The following is an 11,653-nucleotide window of genomic DNA, read 5'->3' as shown; positions in this document are numbered from 1 at the left end:
CCTTAGGGAAATGCAAATTAATACCATGATGAGAACAGCTAAATTAAAAAATAATGTCAATATCAAATGCTGGTGAGTATGCAGAGAACTCTATCTCTCATACATTGCTGGTGGAAATAGTTTGGTAGTTTCTTAAAAAATATAAACATGCACTTACCATATGACTCATCAATCACACTCCTGGGCATTTATCCTGGAGAAATGAAAACTCACACAAAAACTTGTACCAATTGTTCACAGCTGCTTTATTTGTAATACCCCCAAACTGGAAACAAACAAAATGTCCCTCAACAGATGAATGGTTCAACAAACCGTAGTGGATCCATACCATAGAATACTATTCAGTACTACAAAGGAATGGACAATTGATACAGGCAACAACTTGGATGGATATCAAATGTATTACGTTGAGTGAAAAGATGTCAATCGCAAAAGGTTACATATATATGATTCCATTTATATGACATTTTTGAAATGATAAAACTGTAGAGATGGAGAACAGATTAGTGGCTGTCAGGAGTTAGGGATGGGGTAGAGGGGGAAGTGGTGAGTGTGACTATATAAGGGTAGCAGGAGGGAGATCTTTCAGGTACTTGATTGTGGTGGTGGTTACACAAATCTACACTTGTGATAAAATGACACAGAACCATACACAGCTTTATACCAATGTCAAACACCTGGTTTGGATACTGTACTATAATTATGTAAAATGTAACCATTGGGGGAAACTGGATGAAAGGTTCCATGGAACCTCTCTCTACTATCTTTGCAACTTATGAATCTATAATTATTTCAAAATTAAAAGTTTTTGAAAAGAAACAAACAAAAAAACAAACCATGGACATTACTTAGGTCCTTAGCCATACAGGATTGATTAAATAACATCATGGACCATCTGAGAAATCATTAAAAGGACGTTGCAAAATAATATTCACTTAACACTTGTAAGATATTTCATATTATATCATATTTAATTTTTTAAAAGCACCAAAACATTCAAAGTGACCCCTTTTTAAAAAGAGTATATTTGTGCAAGAGTCCAGAAGGATGTCAGCACATACCCTGTGTAGTGAGATTATAGGTGATTTTTATTTTCATCTTGTTCATTACCTATATATATATTTTTCTCCCTCACTCCCGCAATGAACATGTGTTTTAAATTTAGGGTTTACATTTAAGTCGAATTCAGTTTTTAAAAGCTCCTAGGTTGAGTTCACGGTTCTCTGCAACAGCGGTCCCCAACCTTTTTGGCACCAGGGACCGGTTTCGTGGAAGACAATTTTTCCACGGACAGGGCGGGGGGCGGAGGTGGGGATGGTTCACGCGGTATTGCGAGTGATGCTTTGCTCCCTTGCCCGCCGCTCACCTCCTGCTGTGCGGTCCGGGTCTTGACAGGCCGCAGACCCATCCTGGTCCGAGGCCCAGGGCTTGGGGAACCCTGCTCTACAAGAAAGCCAGCAGTGGTCAGCCGATGGAAAGAGGCACCAAGCAGCCCAAGAAAGCAGCCCATTACTAAAGGTGGGAAGGGATTGAGTTCTGAACAAAGCAGAGTCTTCTGGTTAAGATCCCAAAGGACATAGTCTGTGGGTCCCTTAGGACCCAGTTTGCAGACAAGGATGATGTGTCATTTTACGAGCCAATCATGTTTTAAAAACTATTCTGGTTGTGGAGCAGTAGGTAGTGCTTTACTTGCTGGTAGGAAGCTTTAACAGACTGGGACAAAACAAGTACTTTCCTTTGTAGTAAATACCCAAGGTGGACTGAGTAGCTGTCTTGTTGAAATCTTAACCAATACTTTCAATAAATCAAGTATTTATGCAGCACCAAGCTGAGTTTGGCATGCCTCATGACTGAGTCCTCTCCCTTCCTCTGGGGTCACATTCCCTTTCTATTTCCATATGTGGATGACTCCCAAATCCACATCTCTAGTCCTGAATTCCAGATCCACACTTCTGATCAAGTTGCTTGGGGCGTATTTCTACCTGGCTTACCTGACAGCCTCTTAAAGTCTATGTGATGAACATGACGATGATGGTAATGATTTTAAATAGATCTGCAAATTATTTTACTCTCCTTCCTTCAAAAGATGAAGTTGAATTATTTTTCCCTTGAATAACTTAGTGATTCACTTAGTGGCATAATATAATGACTCACTGCTAATAAATATGTCAGAAGCGATACGATGTGATTTTTGAAACTAGGTCTTAAAAAAGGCATAGCATCTACACCTCTGTCTCTGTCTGTCTCTCTGGTAGCCTTTGGAACATAGCTGCCATGTCATGAGGAAGTTCAGGCCACATGGAAAGGACATGCATGGGCACATTAGTTTGCTAGGGCTGCCACAGACTGGGTGGCTTAAACAAAAGAAATTTATTTTCTCACATTCCTGGAGGATAGAAGTCCAAGACCAAGGTGATGGCAGGTTTGGTTTCTCTCCTGAGGCCTCTCTCCTTGGCTTGCCGATGGCCACCCTCTGTGTTCTCCCATGGCCTTTACTCTGTGCACAAGCGTCCTTGGTGTCTCTTCCTCTCCTTATTAGGACACAAGTCCATCACATTGGATTAGGGCCCACTCTAAATGGCCTCGTTTGAGCTTAATTACCTCTTAAAGTCCCTATCTCTAAATACAGTCACATTCTGAGGTACTGGAGGTTAGGCCTAAAACATATGAATTTGGGGGGGAGACACAATTCATTCCATAACAATGGGTGTACCAGGCAACGGCCCCAGGTAGGCCTTCAGCTGACAACCAGTAGCAATTGTCAGACATGTGAGTGAATGAGCCCTAAGGTGATTCCACCCTCCAGCCTTCAAGCTACCTCAGCTGATACCCCAGACATCACAGAACAGAGATAAGCTGTTCCTGCTGTCTTGTTTAAATTTTTGACCCACGGAAATTACAATAAGTAATACATGATTTTGGTGATTTTCAAGCCGCTATGTTTTGGAATATGGTTATGTAACATTAGATAAATAATATCCTTGTAGTACACTTGTCTAACACTGCATAACAAATCCCAAAACATGGCTTAAAGCAACAATAATCATTTATTATATCTCACAGTTTCTTTGGGGCCAGAATCTGGAAATGACTTGGTTCTGGTTCAGAGTCTCTCATAAAGTTGCAATCAGATGTTGGCTGAGACTGCAGTCAACTGAAAGCTGACAGAGACGGGAGGATCTGCTTCCAAGGGGGCTGGTTCACGTGGCTGGAAAGTTTGTTCTTCTCCATGTGGACCTGTCTATACGGCCTCTTGAGTGTCCCTGTGGCCAGGCAGTTTGCTTACCCAGAGCAAGTGATTTAAGAGACCAAGGCAGAAGCTGAGAAGAGACCAAGGCAGAAGAATACCTTTTGTGACCTAGCCTCAGAGGCCTCGTACCATGTCCCGTCTGTGTATTCTATTGGTCACATAGGTTGACACTGATTCATGTGGAAAGGGACCATGCAAGGGTACGAATACCGAGTGACAAGGATCTTTGAAGACCCTCTTGGAGGCTGGCTACCATAATGATAATCAGAGATACCATCTGTTCAGTACAAATTATGTGCTTGGCTTTAGACGGAAATGATCTCATTTAATCCTCACAACAACCTCATGCAGTAGATTATATATATATTTTACATCTTTATTGGATTATAATTGCTATACAATGTTGTGTTAGGTTCTGCTGTACAACAAAGTGAGTCACCTATATGTATACATATATCCCCATATCTCCTCCCTCTTGCGTCTCCCTCCCACCCTCCCTATCCCACATCTCTAAGTGGTCACAAAGCACCGAGCTGATCTCCCTGTGCTATGCGGCTGCTTCCCACTAGCTATCTATTTTACATTTGGTAGCATATATATGTCCGTGCTACTCTCTCACTTCGTTCCAGTCTCCCCTCACCCCATGTCCTTAAGTCCATTCTCTACGTCTGCGTCCTTATTCCTGCCCTACCACTATGTTCATCGGTACTGTTTTTTAAAAAAAAAATAAATTTATTTATTTATTTATTTTGGTGGGGGGGCTGCATTGGGTCTTCATTGCTATGCACAGGCTTTCTCTAGTTGCAGTGAGTGGGGCTACTCTTTGTTGCAGTGCACAGGCTTCTCATGGTGGTGGCTTCTCTTGGTGCTGAGCATGGGCTCTAGGTGCACGGGCTTCAGTAGTTGTGGCACACAGGCTCAGTAGTTGTGGCTCGCAGGCTCTAGAGCACAGGCTCAGTAGTTGTGGCGCATGGGCTTAGTTGCTCTGCGGCATGTGGGATCTTCTCAGACCGGGGATCGAACCCATGTCCCCTGCATTGGCAGACGGTTTCCCAACCGCTGTACCACCAGGGAAATCCCAGTACCGTTTTTTTAGATTCCATATATATGAGTTAGCATTTGTTGTTCTCTTTCTGACTTACTTCACTCTGTATGACAGACTCTAGGTCCATCCACCTCATTACAAATAACTCAGTTTCATTCCTTTTTATGGCTGGGTAATATTCCATTGTATATATACATGCCACATCTTCTTTATCCATTCATCTGTTGATGGACACTTAGGTTGTTTCCATGTCCTGGCTATTGTAAATAGTGCTGCAATGAACATTGTGGTACATGACTTTTTTTGAATTATGGTTTTCTCAGGGTATATGCCCAGTAGTGGGACTGCTGGGTCATACAGTAGTTCTATTTTTAGTTTTTTAAGGAACCTCCATACTGTTCTCCATAGTGGCTATATCAATTTACATTCCCACTAACAATGCAAGAGGGTTCCCTTTTCTCCACACCCTCTCCAGCATTTATTGTCTCTAGACTTTTTGATGATGGCCATTCTGACTGCTGTGAGGTGATACGTCGTTGTGGTTTTGATTTGCATTTCTCTAATGATTAGTGATGTTGAGCATCTTTTCATGTGTTTGTTGGCCATCTGTATGCCTTCTTTGGAGAAATGTCTGTTTAGGTCTTCTGCCCATTTTGGGATTGGTTTGTTTGTTTTTTTGATATTGAGCTGCTTGTATATTTTGGAGATTAATCCTTTGTCAGTTGCCTTGTTTGCAAATATTTTCTGCCATTCTGAGGGTTGTCTTTTTGTCTTGTTTATGGTTTCCTAGTAGATTATATTTGTCCCCAGTTTATAGATGAGAAAGGCTAAGAATCAGTAAACCTTTTGCCTAGGGGCAAGTAACTAGCAAATGGAGGGAGATGGAACCCAACTTGGTATGACTCCATCCCAGCTTCCACACTCTCCCGGGCCCTGAAACCTCCAAATCACTTTCACCTTCTCTCTCCTCACCACCAAGTTGTGTAAATTCCTGCCATGTTTATCCTCCCCCTCATCCTCTTCCAACCTTGCCTCTAGTGTCCTGATTCAGGGTGGTCCCAAAAAATATGACTAAAAAAATACATATTTGTTACATTAAGGGAGAAACTCTAGCAACCTGTTACAGCTCTACTGTACTCAGTTTGAAACCCATGCATCTACCGTATTAGGATCTTTAAAAGAAATCTGCACGCTCAAAGCAAATGGCTAAACAGGAAGTCAAATAATCTCAATGGAATCTGCGCCCAGATCAGAAAACAAGGCCAGGGAAAGGCCCCGGAGAGCTGGATTAAGAGAAGAGGCGGAGAACAAGAGCCCTTCTACCCAGCCGTGAATCCCGGGCTGGTTTCTCTGGCTATGGAAGCGGAATGAGGTTTTCAATGGTTGTAAAAATATGCTTTTAGGACTTCCCTGGTGGCGCAATGGTTAAGAATCCACCTGCCAATGCAGGGGGACACATGTTCGCGCCTTGGTCCGGGAGGATTCCACATGCCGCAGAGCAACTGGGCCTGTGCACCACAACTGCTGAGCCTGCACTCTGGGGCCTGCGAGCCACAACTACTGAAGCCTGTGCACCTAGAGCCCGTGCTCCACAACAAGAGAAGCCACCCCAATGAGAGGCCCGTGCACCACAATGAAGAGTGGCCCCTGCTCTCCGCAACTAGAGAAAAAGCCTATGCACAGCAACGAAGACCCAATGCAGCCAAAAATAAATAAATAAATAAACTTATATGTTAAAAAAAAAATTAACCATTCATTTAAAAAAATGTTTTTTAAAATTTTAATAATTACTTTTGAGGAAATATAACTTTTGTAAACCTCCCCTAGTGTATGTTTTTAGATTATATTTGCCCAGCTCACTGATGGCATGTTAAGACATTTTGCTAGTATTTGGGCTCTCCAAGCCTGTTTGCCATGGGGACATTCCACTTCTCCTTCCATAGGGAGCACTCCCCGCAGATAAGCAGTAGGTATAATCACAGCTTTGGGGAGTCTCCCCTACTACACACTGACTTCTATAGATAATTAAATGCTACCTAGGAAGAGGGATAATTATAAAAGACACATTAATTTCCTGAAACTGAAGCTCAAACGATTGCCTTTAATAAACTTTAAGTTTTGGAGGAAGATGTAAAATTTGCATAATTCAGAATCACTCCGTTCTTTCATCTCCTCTCCCCCAACACTGCCTTCTTCCTTTTGCTCCTGCCAGTGACTGTTATTTTAATTGTCCTGCTCATGCAGGCTTCCAGAGGAAGATTTTACTCTGAATGTGAGAGAGAAGACACATCCTTTAGTGGCAAACGCTCACAGTTACAAAGAAAAAACAGTGCCTTTGGTACACATACGTGGGGAATACCTAACTGAGAATCTGGCAAACTGGCCGCCCAACCTGCTACAGGATGGTCCTGGGTCACTTGCTTGTCTTCCTCTGTTGGCTCATTTACGCAAATAGCTGCAGTTATCCCCGAACATGGCTGCTTCTGAAATCTCCAGCTCAGTGATTTACTTCACTTTCTCCCACCCGATATCCTGAATTTCTTGGAGGATAATTTTGCTGGAAACTTAGATGTTAAAAACGGGGAACATTGGCTAAGTGAAATAAGTGAGACAGAGAAAGACAAATACTGTATGACCTCACTTATATGTGGAATCTAGGACGCCCCCCCACAGAAAAAAGCAAGTTCATAGACACAGAGAACAGATTGGTGGTTGCCAGAGGCTAGGGTGTGGGAAGTGGGTGAAAGGGGTGTATAGAGTCAAAAGGTACAAAGTTCCAGTTATAAAATAAATAAGTCATGAGGCTGTAATGTACAGTATGATGATTAGTTAATAATACTGTATTGCATATTTGAAAGTTGCTAAGACAGATCTTAAAAGTTCTCATCATAAGAAAAAAAATTCTGTAACTATGTATAGGCATATTAACTCGACTTATTGTAGTGGTCATTTCACAATATATACAAATATTGAATCATTATGTTGTACACATGAAACTAATACAATGTTGTATGTCAGTTATACCTCAATAAAAAATTAATTAAATGCTAAAAATATAGTGTATGTTGTAATACCTAGTAGATGGTGAGGGTATGAGGGAAAAGGTGCTGTCACACACTACAGATGAGAATATAAATCAGTGTGAATAAGTCAGGGACTGCACAGGGCTGCCTGCAGTAGCTTAGAACAATTAAGACTTTGTTTGCTCAGGTCTGAGAAACAGCCCAGAGCTATTTGAAAGCTCTAACAGGGCTTTCAAGGACCCAGACTCATTTGGCCTCCCTGCTCCCCGCTCCTTAGTGCATCATGTCCATCCTCAAGGTTACAAGAAGGCTGCTGCAGCTCCTGCCATCACAACAGAGACCATTTGGAAGAGGAAAAAGGACTGGAAGCAAAAAGGACTTTCTTGGAAGTCTCACTCAAAACTTCTGCTTCCATCTCACTGGCCACCCCATCTGCAAGGGAGGCCCCAAAATGTAGTTTTTTGATTATTAAGGGAGTAAGGGAGAATGGATATTGGGTAGGCTGCCATGAGGTGCAGACTTTGGGGAGGACAATTCAGAAATAGCTATCAAAATTTAAAAATTTAAATACACTTACCTCTTAACTCAGAAATCCCCCTGCTAGGAATTTATACTGGAGATGTATTCTCATATATGTGCATGTGCTTACACACCACAGCTGTTTCTCACAGCAGGAAAGGATTCATGGATATGCATTCTCATTAAGTGCAATGTCTCAATGAATGTCAGGCTCTGACCCATCCGATTAGCAACTTCTCTTCCCGAGGAGGAGGTAGGTAGAGACGGAGCAGGAATGTGGCTGGGGGTTCCGTCTCAGCCAAAGTAGTAAAGTAGGGAGGGAAGCATAAATGTTTCTCTGCAGCCCTTAAGAGGATGCAGAATGGAATTTATTAAGGAATATTAGGTGACTCAGAGACTCACTGGGATGGATGAGGAAGAGACTCTAGGCTGGTTTTCTAGGAACAATTCCCGCAATGTCTGAGAACCGAACTGCCAAGGGAGCAGCTGCCTCCCCACCTCTGGGATCATGCTGCTCTGCCATGGGATGGAAGCTACCACTGACTCTGCCAGCTATAGAGAAACGACAGTCCTCTGCCACCATTTCCCCCGGCAGGGGTACCACCTCATGGCGTTCTCTTCCTTCTTCCACGTTTTATAGGGTGCATCTGCTCGGTGGAGCCTTGGTCCCAGGGGTCCCTTGTTGCAAAGAGTCTGGGAGATGGAGTTTGTATTTCTCCATCTCCAGTGTGGACAGCCTGGTGGAAGGGGGTTGGAGTGAGGGCAGAGTGAGATCCTGATGAGTGCAGACTTCTGTATCTGCTACCCTCACCAAGCACCTCATGCAGTTGCTTTTCAAAAGACAGTCCCTCTCATAAGAGGAATTCTCTTGCCAGACTTTAAGACATTTTTCTTTATCTTTTTACATGGCAGCATGAAAATCAGATAGAATAAGGCTGTGAAGCTATTGGCCAATGTCTGTCATATGGTAAGTGTTCAGTGCATGTTAACTATTAACCAGTAGGGAGGTACCTTTCCAGCTGGCCCTTCAAGGTTGGTGGGGGCGGGGGGGGGGAGTTCCAACCCAAGGTGCTTAAGGAGAACAGGCAAAGAGAGCGGGGGGAGGATCCATTAATGAAAGTGTTCATCTTTAATTTTTTTCTTCCTGTGGTCCATCTCACTTCTCCCCGAGTATCTTTTCATTCTGCAGGAATGACCAACTTCACTTACCATCGACTCTACCTATTGAAACCTCTGAATGAGCCAGCCCTTCACAAGACTCCAGACTTGTCGGTAGTCCCTGACTTAGTTTCTTCTGTGTATCTCCATCAGCCTTCACCATTTTTCGGTTGACTGTCCAGAGGCAGCATGACTAGAGAATGCACTATATCCAGGTGAAACCTCAGAGAGACAGCAAGACGGATAACGTCTCTGCCTTGGATGATGACCCAGATGAGCTCAGCTGCTTAGTTGCCCAAGGAGACTCTATTTTTTTTTTTCAAACTACCTGAACAATCCACTGTGCACCACACACAAATTCTAGCAAGAGAATGTCTGCTGATTAGGGCGGTAGTTGGTTTGTGGAGGCCCAGCTATAGGCAAGTTGACTTTCACGCAGATGTTATGTGGAACAGCACTGCTCACTGCTGGGAGTCTCCCACTGAAGTTAAGAGGAGCTCTGGGTCTCTAATTCTACATGGGGAACACCATCCTTCAACAATTTCCTTCATTCAGCAAACACTCTGTGCAATATATCATTTGGGAGTATTTATCAGTGTTTGGGGGGGATCTTCAATGTGTATTTTCAGACTACATAACCTCAGAGAAGGCATTTGAGCCAAATGTCTTACAGTTGTCTTACATTCATCAAAGACAAGGTTGAAGGCTTGCTGGCTTTGCTTCCTTTAATTTTGGAAAAACTCTTCTAGTCTGATTGAATCTACCTGATTCATAGCCAAGCTGGAAGGGGGCAATCATCTGAAAGACATTCTAAATCATTCTGGAGGAAAAAGAAACCCTCTGTTTGTCCTTCTCTCATTAGACTGCTGTCACAGGAGAAATCACCAGCCCTTGGCCTGAGTTTGCGGGGATGAAGACCACGCTCTTGAACTTGCTCTGTCCCATATTTTGTTCCTCTGTCAAGAACTTGATCCTGGCTTGTGAAACAGACCTTTTGTAAAAGCAGAAGTAGTAATAAGGCTGACGTCAGCAGTGTGACCTAAAGAGCAAATGATCTCACTGGCATATGAAGGTTCATCAGTTCAAAAGAGGAAGATTATTCCTGAAGATGAGAGAGGAGAATTCTTAAAACAAAACAAAGATAGCTTGTTGGAACAGAAAAGTCATTCCATTCCTGGGGCAGGGAAGGAAATCCAACACAGGCTGCTCATTTCCCACACCTGCCCTTGGAGTTTGCACATAGAACTCACTCCTTTTTCCTCCTCCAATGCCAGACTTCCGAAGCCCAGTGAACACACCAGATGCTGCATATACCATCTGGATCATCCCCACCTACAGGAATCTCTCACTCCTCTATGACTTTCATTTGTTGTATCATTCTCTTAAGTTGGGTTCCCCCAAAACAAGAATTTGAGAGAAAGTAGTTTATTTGAGAGGCGGTACCAGGAAGCTCCAGCCAAGGGCTGGAGAAGTGATACAGGAAGGGAAGGAAGCTAATATAGGGGGAATTAATACCACCACTGTGGGAATCAGTGTCTCAGTCCCACTGGGGAGCTCTGGAGACTGCACAGACCCTGCCTCTCTGTCATCTTGCCTAAGTGGGGTAGGAATGGAGGCTTTTATCCTTCACCTCCTATCCATTTTGCAGGAGCTGTTTCTAGGAGTCTCAGAACTTCCTGCCCTGCACTCATGGAGAAAGCCCTCAGATGGAGAATCCCAGGTGTGTTCCTTAAGAAACCATCATTATACAAGGGAGTGGGGAAGGTTGAGGGGATGTGGGTAGGCAATGACAGCATCTGCTGTACTTTCCCTCCTTTATTCACTAACTTATCACTCTGTGTGAAGCCCTGTGCCAGATACTGTAGCTGCAATGAAGAACAACACAGACACTATCTGCAATCTCCTGGAGCTTAAAATCTAGCAAAGAAGTCCAATGTTGATAAAATAAGCATGCAAGTATATAATAAAATCAGTGAAAAAGTGAGGTAGAATAAAAGAACTGCAAGTTCAGGGAAAGGATGGCAGGAAAACATACTCTGGTTTGAGAAATCATGGAGGGCTTCTTTGAGGAAGATGTGAGAGTTATCTAACTAGAGGTGAGAGAGAGATGGGAAGAGCACTTCAGGCAGAAGAAATAGCATGTGCAAAGACCCTGAGGCACCAGGGATCACAATAGTGAGGCTAGAGGTCAAAGAGCAAGAGGACGATTTGGGGCTAAATAAGGCTTAAAAGGTAAGCGTGAAACGTACTGTGCAGTGCTATGTAAGCTGTGCTCGAGGTTTTGGTTTCTGTTCTAGAGCAGTGGAAGCCATCGAAGATTGTTAAGCTAGGAAGTGATGTAATTAGATTTTTTAATTTAATAGATTTTTAAAAAAAGAAAAGATAGTTGCTGGGCAGAGAATGGGTCAGAGTAGGAAAGAGTGGAAGAAGTCATGAAGTCAAGAGTTGATGGCAGGATTTCTGCTCCAGTCCAAATAGAGTAACAGGGACCAGATTTATCCTCTAGCCTGAAATAGTTATAAAATTGAACAAAGCATATGAAACAATGGTTTTTAAGACATCGAGCATGCTTAATGATGCACAGTGATCCTTGAGAGAGAATAAACAAATGAGGTAGAGTTTATAATTTCCCCAGCTTACTGCATGCAGAGTTTCTAG

Source organism: Kogia breviceps, chromosome 10 (assembly GCF_026419965.1).
Source record: "Kogia breviceps isolate mKogBre1 chromosome 10, mKogBre1 haplotype 1, whole genome shotgun sequence".
Lineage (NCBI taxonomy): Eukaryota > Metazoa > Chordata > Mammalia > Artiodactyla > Physeteridae > Kogia > Kogia breviceps.
This window is presented reverse-complemented; position numbering follows the sequence as displayed.